Source organism: Anomaloglossus baeobatrachus, chromosome 1 (genome assembly GCF_048569485.1).
Source record: "Anomaloglossus baeobatrachus isolate aAnoBae1 chromosome 1, aAnoBae1.hap1, whole genome shotgun sequence".
Lineage (NCBI taxonomy): Eukaryota > Metazoa > Chordata > Amphibia > Anura > Aromobatidae > Anomaloglossus > Anomaloglossus baeobatrachus.
In genome coordinates this window covers 458710704-458728512 of record NC_134353.1, presented here as the reverse complement: position 1 = coordinate 458728512, position 17809 = coordinate 458710704, and the positions used below count along the sequence as shown (strand labels likewise).

The 17809-nt window shown below is 50.9% G+C and overlaps 1 long non-coding RNA gene across 1 annotated transcript; it reads left to right on the top strand.

Annotated features, from left to right (window-relative positions):
• The first annotated feature begins 13844 nt into the window (after window positions 1–13844).
• On the top strand, window positions 13845–16559 carry LOC142294867 (uncharacterized). Its single transcript, XR_012751311.1, has 4 exons — window positions 13845–14515; window positions 14624–14840; window positions 14919–15078; window positions 15208–16559. It is a non-coding gene; the product is annotated as an uncharacterized LOC142294867 (long non-coding RNA).
• The last annotated feature ends 1250 nt before the right edge of the window (window positions 16560–17809 follow it).

Here is a 17809-nt window from a genome sequence, read left to right as displayed (position 1 = left end):
TAGAATCTACGAGCCGTACCGCTATGGCGTCCGCCAATTCTGTGGTTTTGCGCAGAGCCTTGTGGTTAAAGGACTGGAAAGCAGATGCTGGTTCCAAAAAATGCTTAACCAGCTTGCCATTATCTAGAGACAGACTGTTTGGTGAGCCATTGGCTGAAATCATAAAACAGTCCAAGGGTAAGGACTCTTCCTTACCACAGCCCAGAGCAAGTAAACCTCAACAGAAAAAGTGGCAGTCGAGGTTTCGGTCCTTTCGAGGCTCGGGCAAGGCCCAATTCTCCTCGTCCAAAAGGACTCAGAAAGAACAAGGGAGCTCAGATTCCTGGCGGGCTCACTCACGCCCCAGGAAAGCAAATGGAGGAACCGCTTCCAAAGCGGCTACCTCATGACTTTCGGCCTCCTCCCTCCGCATCCTCGGTCGGTGGCAGGCTCTCCCGCTTTTGCGACATTTGGCTGTCACAGGTCAAAGACCGGTGGGTAACAGACATTTTGTCTCGCGGGTACAGAATCGAGTTCAGTTCTCGGCCTCCACTTCGGTTCTTCAGAACCTCCCCACACCCCAACCGAGCAGATGCCCTGCTGCAGGCGGTGGACTCTCTAAGAGCAGAAGGAGTCGTGATCCCTGTCCCCCCTCAGGAACGGGGGCGAGGATTTTACTCCAATCTCTTTGTGGTTCCAAAAAAGGACGGCTCCTTCCGTCCTGTTCTGGACCTAAAACTGCTCAACAAGCATGTGCACGCCAGGCGGTTCCGGATGGAATCCCTCCGCTCAGTCATTGCCTCAATGTCTCAAGGAGATTTCCTAGCATCAATAGACATCAAAGATGCTTATCTCCACGTGCCGATTGCTACAGAGCACCAACGCTTTCTACGCTTCGTGATAGGAGACGACCATCTTCAGTTCGTAGCTCTGCCATTTGGTCTGGCGACAGCCCCTCGGGTGTTCACCAAGATCATGGCGGCAGTGGTAGCAGTCTTGCACTCTCACGGACACTCTGTGATCCCTTACTTGGACGATCTACTGGTCAAGGCACCCTCTCAAGAGGCATGCCAACTCAGCCTGAATGTTGCACTGGAGACTCTCCAGGCGTTCGGGTGGATCATCAACTTCCCAAAGTCAAATCTGTCACCGACCCAATCACTAACGTATCTTGGCATGGAGTTTCATACTCTCTCAGCGATAGTGAAGCTTCCGCTGGACAAGCAGCGGTCTCTACAGACTGGGGTGCAGGCTCTCCTTCAAAGTCAGTCGCACTCCTTAAGACGCCTCATGCACTTCCTCGGGAAGATGGTGGCGGCAATAGAGGCGGTTCCGTTTGCGCAGTTTCATCTGCGTCCACTTCAATGGGACATTCTCTGCCAATGGGACGGGAAGTCAACATCCCTGGACAGGAAAGTCTCCCTTTCCCAGACGGCCAAAGACTCTCTGCAGTGGTGGCTTCTTCCCACCTCATTATCACAGGGAAGATCCTTCCTACCACCGTCTTGGGCGGTGGTCACGACAGACGCGAGTCTGTCATGGTAGGGAGCAGTCTTTCTCCACCACAGGGCTCAGGGTACGTGGACTCGGCAGGAGTCCACCCTTCAGATCAATGTTCTGGAAATCAGAGCAGTGTATCTTGCCCTACTAGCCTTCCAGCAGTGGCTGGAAGGAAGGCAGATCCGAATTCAGTCGGACAACTCCACAGCGGTGGCATACATCAACCACCAAGGGGGGACACGCAGTCGGCAAGCCTTCCAGGAAGTCCGGCGGATTCTGATGTGGGTGGAAGCCACAGCCTCCACCATATCCGCAGTTCACATCCCCGGCGTAGAAAACTGGGAAGCAGACTTCCTCAGTCGCCAGGGCATGGACGCAGGGGAATGGTCCCTTCACCCAGACGTGTTTCAGGAAATCTGTCGCCGCTGGGGGGTGCCGGACGTCGACCTAATGGCGTCACGGCACAACAACAAGGTCCCAACCTTCATGGCACGGTCTCGCGATCAAAGAGCGCTGGCGGCAGACGCCCTAGTGCAAGATTGGTCGCAGTTCCGGCTCCCTTATGTGTTTCCACCTCTGGCACTCTTGCCCAGAGTGCTACGCAAGATCAGATCCGATTGCAGCCGCGTCATACTTGTCGCCCCAGACTGGCCGAGGAGGGCGTGGTATCCGGATCTGTGGCAGCTCACGGTCGGCCAACCGTGGGCACTCCCAGACCGACCAGACTTACTGTCCCAAGGGCCGTTTTTCCATCGGAATTCTGCGGCCCTGAACCTGACTGTGTGGCCATTGAGTCCTGGATCCTAGCGTCTTCAGGATTGTCCCAAGGGGTCGTTGCCACCATGAGACAGGCTAGGAAGCCCACGTCCGCTAAGATCTACCACAGAACGTGGAGGATATTCTTATCCTGGTCCTCTGCTCAGGGAGTGTCTCCCTGGCCATTTGCATTGCCTACCTTTCTTTCTTTCCTGCAATCTGGGTTAGAAAAAGGTTTGTCGCTCGGCTCCCTTAAAGGTCAGGTCTCGGCGCTATCCGTCTTTTTTCAGAGGCGTTTGGCACGCCTTCCTAAGGTGCGCACGTTCCTACAGGGGGTTTTCCATATCGTACCCCCGTACAAGCGGCCGTTAGACCCATGGGATCTGAACAGGGTACTAGTTGCCCTCCAGAAGCCGCCCTTCGAGCCTCTGAGGGAGGTTTCACTTTCTAGACTATCACAGAAAGTGGCTTTTCTGGTAGCGATCACATCTCTTCGGAGAGTGTCTGAGCTGGCAGCACTATCATCCAAGGCTCCCTTCCTGGTCTTCCACCAGGACAAGGTTGTGCTGCGCCCCATTCAGGAGTTTCTCCCGAAGGTGGTATCCTCTTTTCATCTTAATCAGGATATCTCTTTGCCTTCGTTTTGTCCTCATGCAGTTCATCGGTATGAGAAAGATTTACATTTGTTAGATCTGGTGAGAGCACTCAGAATCTACATTTCCCGCACGGCGCCCTTGCGCCGTTCGGATGCACTCTTTGTCCTTGTCGCTGGTCAGCGCAAAGGGTCGCAGGCTTCTAAGGCCACCCTGGCTCGATGGATCAAAGAACCAATTCTTGAAGCCTACCGTTCTGCTGGGCTTCCGGTTCCATCAGGGCTGAAGGCCCATTCTACCAGAGCCGTGGGTGCATCCTGGGCATTACGACACCAGGCTACGGCTCAACAGGTGTGCCAGGCAGCTACCTGGTCGAGTCTGCACACTTTCACCAAACATTATCAGGTGCATACCTATGCTTCGGCGGACGCCAGCCTAGGTAGAAGAGTCCTGCAGGCAGCAGTTGCCTCCCCGTAGGGGAGGGCTGTCTTGCAGCTCTAACATGAGGTATTTCTTTACCCACCCAGGGACAGCTTTTGGACGTCCCAATCGTCTGGGTCTCCCAATAGAGCGCTGAAGAAGAAGGGAATTTTGTTACTTACCGTAAATTCCTTTTCTTCTAGCTCTTATTGGGAGACCCAGCACCCGCCCTGTTGTCCTTCGGGATTTTTGGTTTGTTTGCGGGTACACATGTTGTTCATGTTGAACGGTTTTCAGTTCTCCGATGTTACTCGGAGAGAATTTGTTTAAACCAGTTATTGGCTTTCCTCCTTCTTGCTTTTGCACTAAAACTGGTGAGCCAGTGATCCCACTGGGGGTGTATAGCCAGAAGGGGAGGGGCCTTACACTTTTTAGTGTAATTGCTTTGTGTGGCCTCCGGAGGCAGTGCTATACACCCAATCGTCTGGGTCTCCCAATAAGAGCTAGAAGAAAAGGAATTTACGGTAAGTAACAAAATTCCCTTCATTTCTGCGTTTTCCACTGCGTTTTTCACTCATTGAATTCAATGAGATGTTAAAAACGCAATGAATAACGCATATAGCCGCGTTTCTATGACTAAAAACGCAGCTATAAACGCAAGGGGTGGGTACTACAGTGACGTGTACAGGAAGAGGATTCCTTCTGTTGGTAAACACAGAAGCATGAATCCTCCCGGTACCGTCACCGCTGCCTCCACCTCCCGTCCTGTGCATGTCAGCTCCGTGCGGCGCCATGTCTGGGCGGGAGGTGGAGGCAGCGGCGAAAAACAAAGTGAACAGTAGAAAAAAAAAAATGTCATATACTCACCTCTCCGCAGGGTCCCGGTGCCATGCCCGCTCCCAGCTCCTCCCGGTCCCGCCGCTCTGGCTGTGTGCAGTCTCCCCGGGGCAGGACCTTGCTTGCAGGACCTGGCGGTGGATCACCTGATGCAGTCACCTGACGCATCAGCTGATCGCGGTGTCGCCGGCTTTTTCGCGCCCGGCCGGCTATCAGCTGATCCTGCCGTCAGGGGACTTCATCAGCTGATTACCGGCAGCTCCGGCAGCGATCGTATAGGATCAGACTCCTGTCCAATCGATCGCTCCAGGAGCTGCCGGTAATCACCACAGCACATAAGTGAGTATTATTTTTTCTTCAGCGCTCCATTGGGAGACCCAGACGATTGGGTGTATAGCTACTGCCTCCGGAGGCCACACAAAGCATTACACTAAAAAGTGTAAGGCCCCTCCCCTTCTGGCTATACACCCCCCGTGGGATCACGGGCTGCTCAGTTTTCAAGCTTTGTGCGAAGGAGGTCAGACATCCACGCATAGCTCCACTGTTTAGTCAGCAGTAGCTGCTGACTATATCGGATGGAAGAAAAGAGGGCCCATATAGGGCCCCCAGCATGCTCCCTTCTCACCCCATTCCTATTGGCGGTGTTTGTTAAGGTTGAGGTACCCATTGCGGGTACGGAGGCTGGAGCCCACATGCTGCTTTCCTTCCCCATCCCCCTGAGGGGCTCTGAGGAAGTGGGATCTTACCGGCCCCCAAGCCCTGAGGCCGGGCTCCATCCACAGACCCATAGAACCTGCTGGATACGGAGCTGGGTACCGTTCAGGGACAAGGCCCTGCAACATTCAGGTACTCTGTGTCCCCGTATGGACAGGCCGCGCACACTCCAGACTTGCTGGGTGTGCTAGTGCGCCGGGGACAGTAGCGCTGCGCGCGGGGGTTACAGTCACTGCAGCTTCTCTGAGGGACTTTATGTGTTGGGGACCGCCGCGCCGGCCGCCCCTGGAGCGGCGGCGCGGCTGAGACTTGTGGTGCGCCGGGGACTTTGCGCCGACCGGACGGCGGCGCTTATAAATCTAGTCCCCGGCGTTTGCGGCCTAGCTCCGCTTCGTTCCCGCCCCCACCCTGTCAATCAGGGAAAGGGAGAGACGCTGTTCTATAGTCAGCGCCGAGGGCTGGAGTCTTATTTACATACTCCAGCCCTCTCACTGGGCACAGTGGGACGCAAGTTTCCCGCTTTTCGTCTGAACACACCCAGGGCCCGCCCCTCTCCACTGGACGCCGGCAGCCATTCCTGCATGCAGTCTGGCTGGGGAACGGACACAGGCTCTGGGAGACCCAGACAAGGGATTCGGGCGACCACACACCCGCGTTAAGCGGGCGGTAAGCAGCACATTAGTGCTGGCCCCACTAGTGCCACAGTGTTATATTGGTGTACTTTTTTCTCTGTACCATATATATATATATATTGCACTGTAAGGTCGCTTCTTGGCTGTATACCCTATATTGCTCTGAGGAGACAACAACATGTCATCCGCAAAACGCAGGGGTGCCAAGATACAGGCTGTATACGCGGCTTGTGCCGCTTGTGGGGCTGATCTACCGGCAGGTTCCAATGACCCCCATTGTGTGCAATGTTCGGCCAAGGACTCTCTGCAATGGTGGCTTCTTCCCACCTCATTATCACAGGGAAGATCCTTCCTACCCCCATCCTGGGCGGTGGTCACGACAGACGCGAGTCTGTCAGGGTGGGGAGCAGTTTTTCTCCACCATAGGGCTCAGGGTACGTGGACTCAGCAGGAGTCCACCCTTCAGATCAATGTTCTGGAAATCAGGGCAGTGTATCTGGCCCTACTAGCCTTCCGGCAGTGGCTGGAAGGGAAGCAGATCCGAATTCAGTCGGACAACTCCACAGCGGTGGCATACATCAACCACCAAGGAGGGACACGCAGTCGGCAAGCCTTCCAGGAAGTCCGGCGGATTCTAATGTGGGTGGAAGACACGGCATCCACCATATCCGCAGTTCACATCCCGGGCGTAGAAAACTGGGAAGCAGACTTCCTCAGTCGCCAGGGTATGGACGCAGGGGAATGGTCCCTTCACCCGGACGTGTTTCAGGAAATCTGTCGCCGCTGGGGGGTGCCGGACGTCGACCTAATGGCGTCTCGGCACAACAACAAGGTCCCGGCCTTCATGGCGCGGTCTCGCGATCAAAGAGCTCTGGCGGCAGACGCCTTAGTGCAAGATTGGTCGCAGTTCCGGCTCCCTTATGTGTTTCCACCTCTGGCACTCTTGCCCAGAGTGCTACGCAAGATCAGATCCGATTGCAGCCGCGTCATACTCGTCGCTCCAGACTGGCCGAGGAGGTCGTGGTACCCGGATCTGTGGCATCTCACGGTCGGCCAACCGTGGACACTACCAGACCGACCAGACTTACTGTCCCAAGGGCCGTTTTTCCATCGGAATTCTGCGGCCCTGAACCTGACTGTGTGGCCATTGAGTCCTGGATCCTAGCGTCTTCAGGATTATCCCAAGGGGTCGTTGCCACCATGAGACAGGCTAGGAAGTCCACTTCTGCTAAGATCTACCACAGAACGTGGAGGATTTTCTTATCCTGGTGCTCTGCACAAGGAGTATCCCCCTGGCCATTCGCGTTACCTACTTTTCTTTCCTTCCTGCAATCTGGGTTGGAAAAGGGCTTGTCGCTCAGCTCCCTTAAAGGGCAAGTCTCGGCACTATCCGTGTTTTTTCAGAAGCGACTTTCTCAGGTGCGCACGTTCCTGCAGGGGGTTTGTCATATCGTCCCTTCGTACAGACGGCCGTTAGATCTATGGGATCTAAACAGGGTACTAGTTGCTCTCCAGAAGATGCCTTTCGAGCCTCTGAGGGATGTTTCACTTTCTCGACTCTCACAGAAAGTGGCCTTTCTGGTAGCGGTCACGTCTCTTCGGAAAGTGTCTGAGCTAGCAGCGCTGTCATCCAAGGCTCCCTTCCTGGTGTTCCACCAGGACAAGGTAGTGCTGCGCCCCATTCAGGAGTTTCTCCCTAAGGTGGTATCCTCTTTTCATCTTAATCAGGATATTTCCTTACCTTCTTTTTATCCTCATCCAGTTCATCGGTATGAAAAGGATTTGCATTTGCTAGATCTGGTGAGAGCACTCAGAATCTACATTTCCCGCACGGCGCCCCTGCGCCGCTCGGATGCACTCTTTGTCCTTGTCGCTGGTAAGCGCAAAGGGTCGCAGGCTTCCAAAGCCACCCTGGCTCGATGGATCAAAGAACCAATTCTTGAAGCCTACCGTTCTGCTGGGCTTCCGGTTCCATCAGGGCTGAAGGCCCACTCAACCAGAGCCGTGGGTGCGTCCTGGGCATTACGACACCAGGCTACGGCTCAACAGGTGTGCCAGGCAGCTACCTGGTCGAGTCTGCACACTTTCACCAAACATTATCAGGTGCATACCTATGCTTCGGCGGACGCCAGCCTAGGTAGAAGAGTCCTGCAGGCGGCAGTTGCCTCCCCGTAGGGGAGGGCTGTCTTTGCAGCTCTAACATGAGGTATTTCTTTACCCACCCAGGGACTGCTTTTGGACGTCCCAATCGTCTGGGTCTCCCAATGGAGCGCCGAAGAAGAAGGGAATTTTGTTACTTACCGTAAATTCCTTTTCTTCTAGCTCCTATTGGGAGACCCAGCACCCGCCCTTTGTCCTTCGGGATTTTTGGTTGTTTTCGGGTACACATGTTGTTCATGTTGAACGGTTTTCAGTTCTCCGATGTTACTTCGGAGTGAATTTGTTTAAACCAGTTATTGGCTTTCCTCCTTCTTGCTTTAGCACTAAAACTGAGCAGCCCGTGATCCCACGGGGGGTGTATAGCCAGAAGGGGAGGGGCCTTACACTTTTTAGTGTAATGCTTTGTGTGGCCTCCGGAGGCAGTAGCTATACACCCAATCGTCTGGGTCTCCCAATAGGAGCTAGAAGAAAAGGAATTTACGGTAAGTAACAAAATTCCCTTCTTTTTTTTTTTCTACTGATGCATCAGCTGATTGTATAATCGGCTTTTATACAATCAGCTGATGTGTGATGTGATTCAGGCACTTGATCCTGACACATCATCTGATCGCTTTGCCTTCCAGCAAACCGATCAGATGATATTGGATCCTGATTGGACGGCGCGGGACCCTGACCCAGGATTACTGCGGAGGGGGGTTTATTTCAATAAAGATGGAGTCACTAATTGTGTTGTGTTTTATTTCTAATAAAAATATTTTTCTCTGTGTTGTGTTTTTTTTTTATCATTACTAGAAATTCATGGTGGCCATGTCTAATATTGGCGTGACACCATGAATTTCGGGCTTAGGGCCAGCTATACAGCTAGCCCTAACCCCATTATTACCTAGCTAGCCACCCGGCTTCAGGGCAGCTGGAAGAGTTGGATACAGCGCCAGAAGATGGCGCTTCTATGAAAGCGCCATTTTCTGGGGTGGCTGCGGACTGCAATTCGCAGTGGGGGTGCCCAGAAAGCATGGGCACCCTGCACTGTGGATTCCAATCCCCAGCTGCCTAGTTGTACCCGGCTGGACTCAAAAATTAGGCGAAGCCCACGTCATTTTTTTTTTTAATTATTTCATGAAATAATTAAAAAAAAAGGGCTTCTCTATATTTTTGGTTCCCAGCCGGGTACAAATAGGCAGCTGGGGGTTGGGGGCAGCCCGTACCTGCCTGCTGTACCCGGCTAGCATACAAAAATATGGCGAAGCCCACGTCATTTTTTTTTTCTTTTTGGGCAAAAAACTGCATACAGTCCTGGATGGAGGATGCTGAGACTTGTAGTTCTGCAGCTGCTGTCTGCTCTCCTGCATACACTAGTGAATGGAGGATGCTGAGACTTGTAGTTCTGCAGCTGCTGTCTGCTCTCCTGCATACACTAGTGAATGGAGGATGCTGAGACTTGTAGTTCTGCAGCTGCTGTCTGCTCTCCTGCATACACTAGTTCTGCAGCTGTCTGCTCTCCTGCATACAATGAACATTTTGAAGAAGGAAATGACATCACACCTTTTTTTTTTTTTTTTTCCATCAACAATCTTTAATGGCATTGTGCACTGATTAAAAACGCAGTGAGCAAAAACGCAGCAAAAAACGCACCAAATCGCGGCAAAAACGCATGCGTTTTTGCCGCGTTTTTTAGCCGCGGGTGCGTTTTTTTAGACAAAAACGCACATAAAAACGCAGCGTGAAAAAAACGCCTAGTGCGCACATACCCTAAAGCTCCATGCAGGTGAGGAGTTAAGAGCCAACAAACCAGGAAAGTGCGGCTGCCAGCAGGAACGCTGTGGTCCCCACAACTCGGCCCGGGGACGACAGCATACATCACCGCCCTTGCTGACAGCCAGGTGCTGACGCCGGCCCTTGCTGCTGGGGAGGCTCAGAGTGCTGCATCAGTCGGCGCGACAACACCCCTCTTTACACTGCGCCCGGAGCAGATGCTCCGCCAGCCCCCCACTAGTTACGCCTCTGCCACTGTGGTAGGAATGGTATTACAGAGACGTTACAATGCCATATAGTGAAGTTACTGGATACTGCACCCCTCAGTTTGTGCTCCCTTCATCCACTGTGGTAAGAATGGTATTACAGAGACGTTACTGGATACTGTACCCCTCAATTTGTGCTCCCTCCCTCTATTGTGGTAGTAACAATATTAGAGAGACGTTGCAATGCCAACTAGTGAAGTTACTGGATACTGCACCCCTCAGTTTGTGCTCCCTCCAACACTGTAGGAAGGGTATTACAGAGATGATACAACGCCACCTATTGAAGTTACTGTATACTGCACCCCTCAGTTTGTGCTCCCTCACTCCACTGTGATTGGAATGGTATTACAGAGACGTTACAATGCCATCTAGTGAAGTTACTGGATACTGTACCCAGGGCCGCCACTAGGAATTTCAGGGCCCCATACTGGCAAAATTTTCAGGCCCCCTTGAGACTCCGTCCAGGCTCCACCCCAGCCCCGCCTCCACCCCTCAAACCTTCCACAGTCCTGCCGCCACTCTTTGAAAAACTATAATAAATATCTATATCTATATATTATGCACATATCACACACGCCCTGCCCCTCCCATCTCACACAGCCTGTACACACACACACACACGCACCCCCATATCACACACAACCTGCGGCACCCCCATATCACACAGTGTGAGGCACCCCCATATCACACACAGCCTGCGCCACCCCCATATCACACACAGCCTGTACACATATACACACACAGCCTGCATACATATATACACACACACACACACACACACACACACACAGACACACACAGGCTGCAGCACCCCAATGTTACACACAGCCTGTACACACACACACACACACACACACACAGGCTGCAGCACCCCAATGTTACACACAGCCTGTACACACACACACACATACACACACAAACACACACTGCAGCACCTCCATGTTACACACAGCCTGTACACACACACACACACACAGGCTGCAGCACCCCAATGTTACACACAGCCTGTACACACACACACACACACACACACACACACACACACACTGCAGCACCCCAATGTTACACACAGCCTGTACACACACACACACACACACACAAAGGCTGCAGCACCCCCATGTTACACACAGCCTGTACACACACACACAGGCTGCAGCACCCCCATGTTACACACAGCCTGTACACACACACACAGGCTGCAGCACCCCCATGTTACACACAGCCTGTACACACACACACAGGCTGCAGCACCCCCATGTTACATACAGCCTGTACACACACACACACAGGCTGCAGCACCCCATGTTACACACAGCCTGTACACACACACGCACACACACATACCTTACCTCATCTTGTATTTCCAGATGGTGCACAGCAGGAGAGGAGACACTGGGATCTGCACGGAGGCTGCAGAAGTTCCAGTTACTTTTCCTGTGATGTGATTAGGCACATGATTAGTCAGCTGACATGGAAGGTCCTGAATTTACAGGTCCTTCACCTTCTCAGCTCCTGCAGCCTCCGTTGTGGTCCGGTACGTTTCCTGTCCTGATATGCAGAGCAGGAAGAGAGGTGGCAGCTCTCTATGAACGGCCCGGGCCCCCCTCATTGCCCTAATGGTGGCCCCCTGCCCTTGGGGCCCGGTGAGCAGATGAATGAAAGGGGAGGGGCCCAGGCTGTCAGCCAGGCCCCCCTCCTTGCTTCTGCTCACCGGGCCCCCTACAGGAGTCACAGTAGTAATGCCCTGATGGTGGCCCTGATGGTACCCCTCAGTTTGTGCTCCCTCACTCCACTGTGATTGGAAAGGTATTACAGAGACGTTAGAATGCCACCTAGTGAAGTTATTGGATACTGTACCCCTCAGTTTGTGCTCCCTCAGTCCACTGTGATAGGAACGGTATTAAAGAGATGTTACAATGCTGATGCACCCCAGGGCTGTGGGGTACTCAGTCTTGAGCAGTATATTTACTGGGATAGTTCACTGGGTGGCCCTTGCCCAGTTCCGTGACCCTGGGGGATCGGTTTAAAGGGGAATTTGTACAAGGGAAAAATAATAAAATAAAAATTGTTTTCCGTGACGCCACTTGCGGTGTGCGGTTATATGGAGTGAACCGCCGCTGCAAAGTCTCTCACTGCTGGGGCTGGTGGTATTGGGCAGCTAAGGTGTGATGACTCTACGCAAGTAGTGCTAGGCCCCAGGGGAGGATGATGGTGGTTGTAGTCTATGGGTGCAGAGGTGTAGGAATAATTCAGATGACAAAGGGGCTGCGTTTAACTTGTGCTTTACTCACTGGTTTGGAGTTGCTGCCACCCGGTTTGTGCTGGTCTTTACCAATCTGGTATTCCCTTTGTTCTAGTGCCGGTATAGTGAACTGGTGAGCTTTACCTCCATGCACCCTGTAGTAGTAGTCGGTGGATCCCCATGGCTTGGAGCATTTTGGGATCCCATCCTGTTGTCTCCATCTTGGCCCGTACGGTAGGCAGCTTGAACCTCTCGTTGGTCGGACCTCTGTCCCCGTTCCCAGGTGCCCTCTCTGCTGCTGTGCCCCGGACACTAACTAACTAGGTGAGCCTGAAGTGTCTTCCTGAACTATGGCTCTGTACCCCGTCGGTGCTCGGCCCAGTGAGTACTTCACCGTACTCTCACTGGCAACCGTACTCCTTTTTACTCAGCAGGTCACTGCATACTGTCCCGTCAGCACGTCAACTTCTGACTGACTTGGTGTCTGGTTACTTTCAACTCACTCACTCCCAACTGACAATATGTCCGTCGTCCGTCCACTTCACTGACTAGACCCTTCTCCTCCCAGGTTTCTGACTAGTGAATTGGATGCGTCCCGGCGTATAGGTGACCACTCGTCAGGTCCATTTCTAGCCTGTTACCCAATCTGAGGGCAAATTGCATGGTTTTATGTTTGTTTTTGTAGTGTTTTACCAGCACTGGTCTTCCAGGAATCCGGGGTTAGATGTAGTACCCTGTGGTACCTGACAGTCAGGCTCGCCACAATGCCACCTAGTGAAGTTTCTGGATACTGCACTCCTCAGTTTCTGCTCCCTCGCGCCACTGTGGTAGGAACAGTATTACAGAGACCCAGATATAGGACTTTGCCTTTGTTCCTGTTAAAAACCATTCTGTTCTCCTCAGCCCATTATTCGAGTGTGTCTAGATCCTTTTGAATACGATCTCTTTCCTCTCTTGTGTTGGCTGTTCCTCCTATCTTAGTATCATCTGCAATTTTGTATGAGTTTCCCAATAATTCCGTCATCCAGATTATTTATAAAGATATTAAACAGCACTGGCCTCAGGACAGAGCCTTGCGGCACCACGCTTTTGACTTTCCTCCAGGTAGATGTGTATCCATTTAGCATTACTCGTTGTACCTGATCATTAAGCCAGTTGTGAATCCATCTAACTGATGTTTTGTCAATTTCATACTTGATCATTTTTTCAATGAGGATGTCATGTGATACTTTATCAAATGCCTTACTGAAGTCAAGGTATACTACACTGTGTGCAGAATTATTAGGCAAATGAGTATTCTGAGCACATGATACTTTTTATACATGTTGTCCTACTCCAAGCTGTATAGGCTTGAGAGCCAACTACCAATTAAGTAAATCAGGTAATGTCCATCTCTGTAATGAGGAGGGGCAGTATCGGTCTGGCGTGGCGGGGTAGCGGGGAAACCCCCGGTAAGCCCCGACCTTGACTCCACACTAAGCTGTCCCCGGCAGCCTGCAGGGCCCCCCGCCAGGTGTATTACAATGACCTGCGGCCGCGGCCCTTTAGACCGTCGGGCCGCAAGTGATGACAACGTATGCACTGCAGGCAGCCGTCAGATTATGACAGCGCCAGTAGCTACATGGTTGGCAGAGGGGGTGCTCCTGACCTGGAGGGGAGCACCAGAGTTTATGAGCAGCAGCGCAGCAGGGGCAGAGCAGAAGCTGCTGCTGAGAGGAAAAAACTGCATCTAGTGCTAGGATCTGCGATGACTCATGCCCATGTGACCGTGTGGGAGGAACCGGGCAGGAGATGCTGAGACTGAGGAAGAAGTACAGCCTGGCTGTGTGATATATGCAGGGCATGAGGGTGCTGAGTGTGTGTTATTTGGGGGTGCAGGGTGTGTGTGATTTGCAGGTGCTGGATGTGTGTGATTTGGGGGTGTTGGGTGTGTGATTTGGGGGTGCTGGATGTGTGTGAGTTGGGGGTGCAGGGTGTGTGTGAGTTGGGGTTTCTAATGTGTTGGTTTTTTCCCAATAGCCAAAACTTGAAAAAAGTTTGAAGAACCCAACCCAACACCAACCCCGTCCAGCGCAAGTGGTAACCCACATGTAAGTATCTTTTCAGCCCAACTTAACAGGTGAGTGGTCCCGAAGCTTTATTTCTAATGTTGTGGGTTTTTTTTTTCAAATAGCCCAAACGTAAGCCGTTTTAGAATGTCTTCTTCTGAGAGCCCCCCTGAAAGGCGTCAGCGAGTGCAGATGAAATTTTCAAGTACATTTTGGTTTTTAATCTGTTGTCCGCAACTACTATTAACAATTGTTAAATTTGCATATAGGAGGAGGAAGCTGCAGGACAGGGGCTCCCAGAAGGAGGATGGGGTGGAGAAATGAGTGGAGAACGCTCGCAGGATGTAAGTATATCTACTCGAATCACATCAGAAACATTACACCACACATGCAAACACGACACATCTCAAAACCAATCACAAGTTGCTATCATTACCATATGATGCATCACAGGGTATACATGCCTGCACAACACATATTGAAAAGTTACTGACAACAATAGGTTTGTCTGTCGCTAATGTATTTTTTCTATTTTTGGGTTGCACTTCCTGTCCGCCGTAGAGATCCTCCAAGCGGCTCCCGGGGTCGTCGAGGGCGCGGCGGTGGTCGCCAGCGTGTGAGTTTCTGTTTTTTAACAAATTTTTGTTATTTAAGGAGGCTTTGACAATTTATAAAATGCATTATTACTTAAATCATGGTTTGATTTTTTTTGTCCATTCCACAGGTTTCATAATGGAGGCAGGACGAGGAATCTGATGGGGAGGATTCAGGAATAGACGTGGACCTCCTCATCAACCTTGTCCATGCTCGGCAGCCGTTGTGGGACATGCAAGACCACCTCCATGGTGATTGTGTAATCACTCGACGGCTCTGGGAAGAGGTTGCTTCAGAACTAATCGATGGATGAGAGGATCTCACTGACAGGACAAAAGCAAAAGCACGTAAGTAAACTAGTTCACAAAAAGTCGTTGTCAGATTCCCTATTCAAGGGTTAACCTTGTGTCTCTACCTATTTTCAGTGAGACATCTGACAATGTGGTTGCGGTCCCTACGTGATCGCTTCAGGAGGGACTACAACAAGGACATGCAGGCTCCCAGTGGATCGGCAGGATGCAAGGGCTCCCAATACAAAGGCGCCAGAGCCCTTGCATTCCTAAGAAGCACGATGATACCAAGAAGGTAATTACAATGGTTTTTGTTGATTTTGGAATGTAGTTATTTTTAACATATTTCTCCAACAGCATGCTAGTGAAAAGTTCAAGAACCAATTTTCATTGATTTTATTTTTATTTTGGTTTTCTCCCACAGAACAGTCATGAACACCATGGAGCCTGCATCAGTCCAGCACCCTCCTGGAGTGATTCCTGAAGTGACCGTCACCGGTGACCCCTCCAACATGCCCTGTGATGCCTCTACTGCTGCTCTCTCCCTCCCTTTCACCTCTACTTATGATCCCGCCCTCCCTTCCACCTGTACTTCTGATCCCTCCCTCCCTTCCACCTCTACTTCAGATCCCTCCGTCCCTTCCACCTCTACCTCTGATCCCTCATGCTCTACCCTCCCATATTTCCCATCTTACCCACCCTGCCCAGCAGCATACTGGCAGACCTCATTACATGAGGCTGGTCAGCGAGTAGGTGTTCCCTTATCCAACCCCTCTGACACTCCTGACACTCGAACAGCGTTTGCTTCGGTGTGACAGCGCCAGAGGGGACAGGATAGGGGCAGTGCCGAATTCTTACATCTGAATGCATCCATCCATAGTTTTATTAAAGTATTATCTGACCAAATTATTGCTGGCTTCAACCTAATAAACCATAGTTTACATGAGTTGACCAGCAAGATGGATCAGGTGCTTTCAGCTGTAAGACAAACACCTAGCCAGCATTATTTTCATTCTATAATCGGTCAGCTGGAAAACCTACCGTCTGACCAGCAAATACATGTGATGAGGGCTTTCCAGAATGCTATTATGCTACTTAATCCATTACCCCCTACCACCACTGCACCACCTCGTCCCACAGCCCCTCCTCCTCCACCACCTGCCCCAATTCAGCCCCCTGCCCCAATTCAGCCCCCTGCCCCGATTCAGCCCCCTGCCCCGATTCAGCCCCCTGCCCCGATTCAGCCCCCTGCCCCGATTCAGCCCCCTGCCCTGATTCAGCCTCCTGCCCATTACCAGTCCCCTGCCCATTATTACCACTCTTCAATATCCACCCAGCACACCATCCCTTCCCAGCATACTTACTCTGTCCAAACATCCCTTCATTCCCTGTCTCCACATGTCATGCCTGTCGCAAGTCCATGCCCTTCCTCACTGTCTTCTACACCTACACCCCATTCCCCGTACCAGCATTCTGCTTCTTCACCCCTCTTAATCCAAACCCAACCATCTTTTGCCATACCCACCTTTACGTCTTCCGTCCCTCACCCATCTCCCATCCCTCAGCCATCTCCTAGCCCTCAGCCATCTTCTATTCCAACCCCTTTTCTTCCAACAACTTCCCTTTGTTTTTCCACACCCTCATCTTCTTTAACTGTAACCCAACCTTCTCCTTCCCCATCCTCTCTTAATACACCACATGTTGAAGGGGTCAGTCCTGCGAGCACCTCCAGCGATATCTCCACCCCACATAGATAATTTATAATTTTTTGTTAAATTTGTATTGGAATGTAATAAATTCTGTTTTATTTTATTTATATGTTGTCTCTTGTTTTTAATGAAGTAGCACATTTTGTTAACATTTGTTTTTATTAACATTTTTAAAGTGTGGTTTTCATAAATGGTTTCCAAAAACAATATATCAAAAATTGTTATAATAAAATTTATTCACTTATATAGCGCTATTAATTCCACAGCGCTTTACATATATTGGCAACACTGTCCCCATTGGGGTTCACAATCTAAATTCCCTATCTGCATGTTTTTGGAGTGTGGAAGGAAACCGGAGACCCCGGAGGAAACCCACGCAAACACTGGGAGACCATACAAACTCCTTGCAGATGTTGTCCTTAGTGGGACTAGAACCCAGGACTCCAGGGCTGCAAGACTGCAGTGCTAACCACTGAGCTACTGTGCACAAAACACTATAATAAATTTTATAAAATCTGAAAGTGGAATTATTGAAATTTTACTAATTTGAATACATCTGAAAGATTAAAGCATGAAACAATTGTACAAAAATAACGGAATTAAAGAAAAGAACATCAGATCATTGTGTCCTGCCACTCCAGTCTCCCCACTTCAGAGATAAAATAAGCAGCAAATTGGTCGAGGATTGCAATTACTTGCCTAGTGCTGCGGAAGGTTATGTTTGTGTATTGTGGCAGATTACTATTGGACAGTTCCTCTTCCACAGGAGTTACACCATTGGTTGACAGATAATTATGTAACACGATGCAGGCTTTAATGATTTCATCCACAGTTTCTACTTTAACATTTATGGCTGTTGTCATAACTCTCCACTTAGCCGTAAGCAGTACAAATGCGCACTCCACCATGCGCCGTGCACGACTTAATCGGTAATTAAAGATTCTTTTTTCATGTGTCAACACACGACTGGAATAGGGTTTTAGTAGGTGTTTGTCCATTTGAAATGCCTCGTCACCAAGGCAGACAAAAGGCAGGGGTGGACCAGAAGTTTGGGGAAGTGGTCTGGGTGGTGGGAAGCGGAATTGGTCTCCATATAGATTGCGGCCCATGGAAGAGGTTTTAAAAACCTGGGAGTCATTCGTTCTTCCATAGGCTCCAATGTTTACTGCCAAGAATTTATAATTTACATCGGAAATCCCCATGAGGACTACAGAAAAGAATTTCTTATAAGTATTTGGATCCGGTGCGTGCCGACTTCACAATTCGAACATGTTTTCCGTCCACCGCACCACAGCAATTGGGGAAGTAACAGATTTC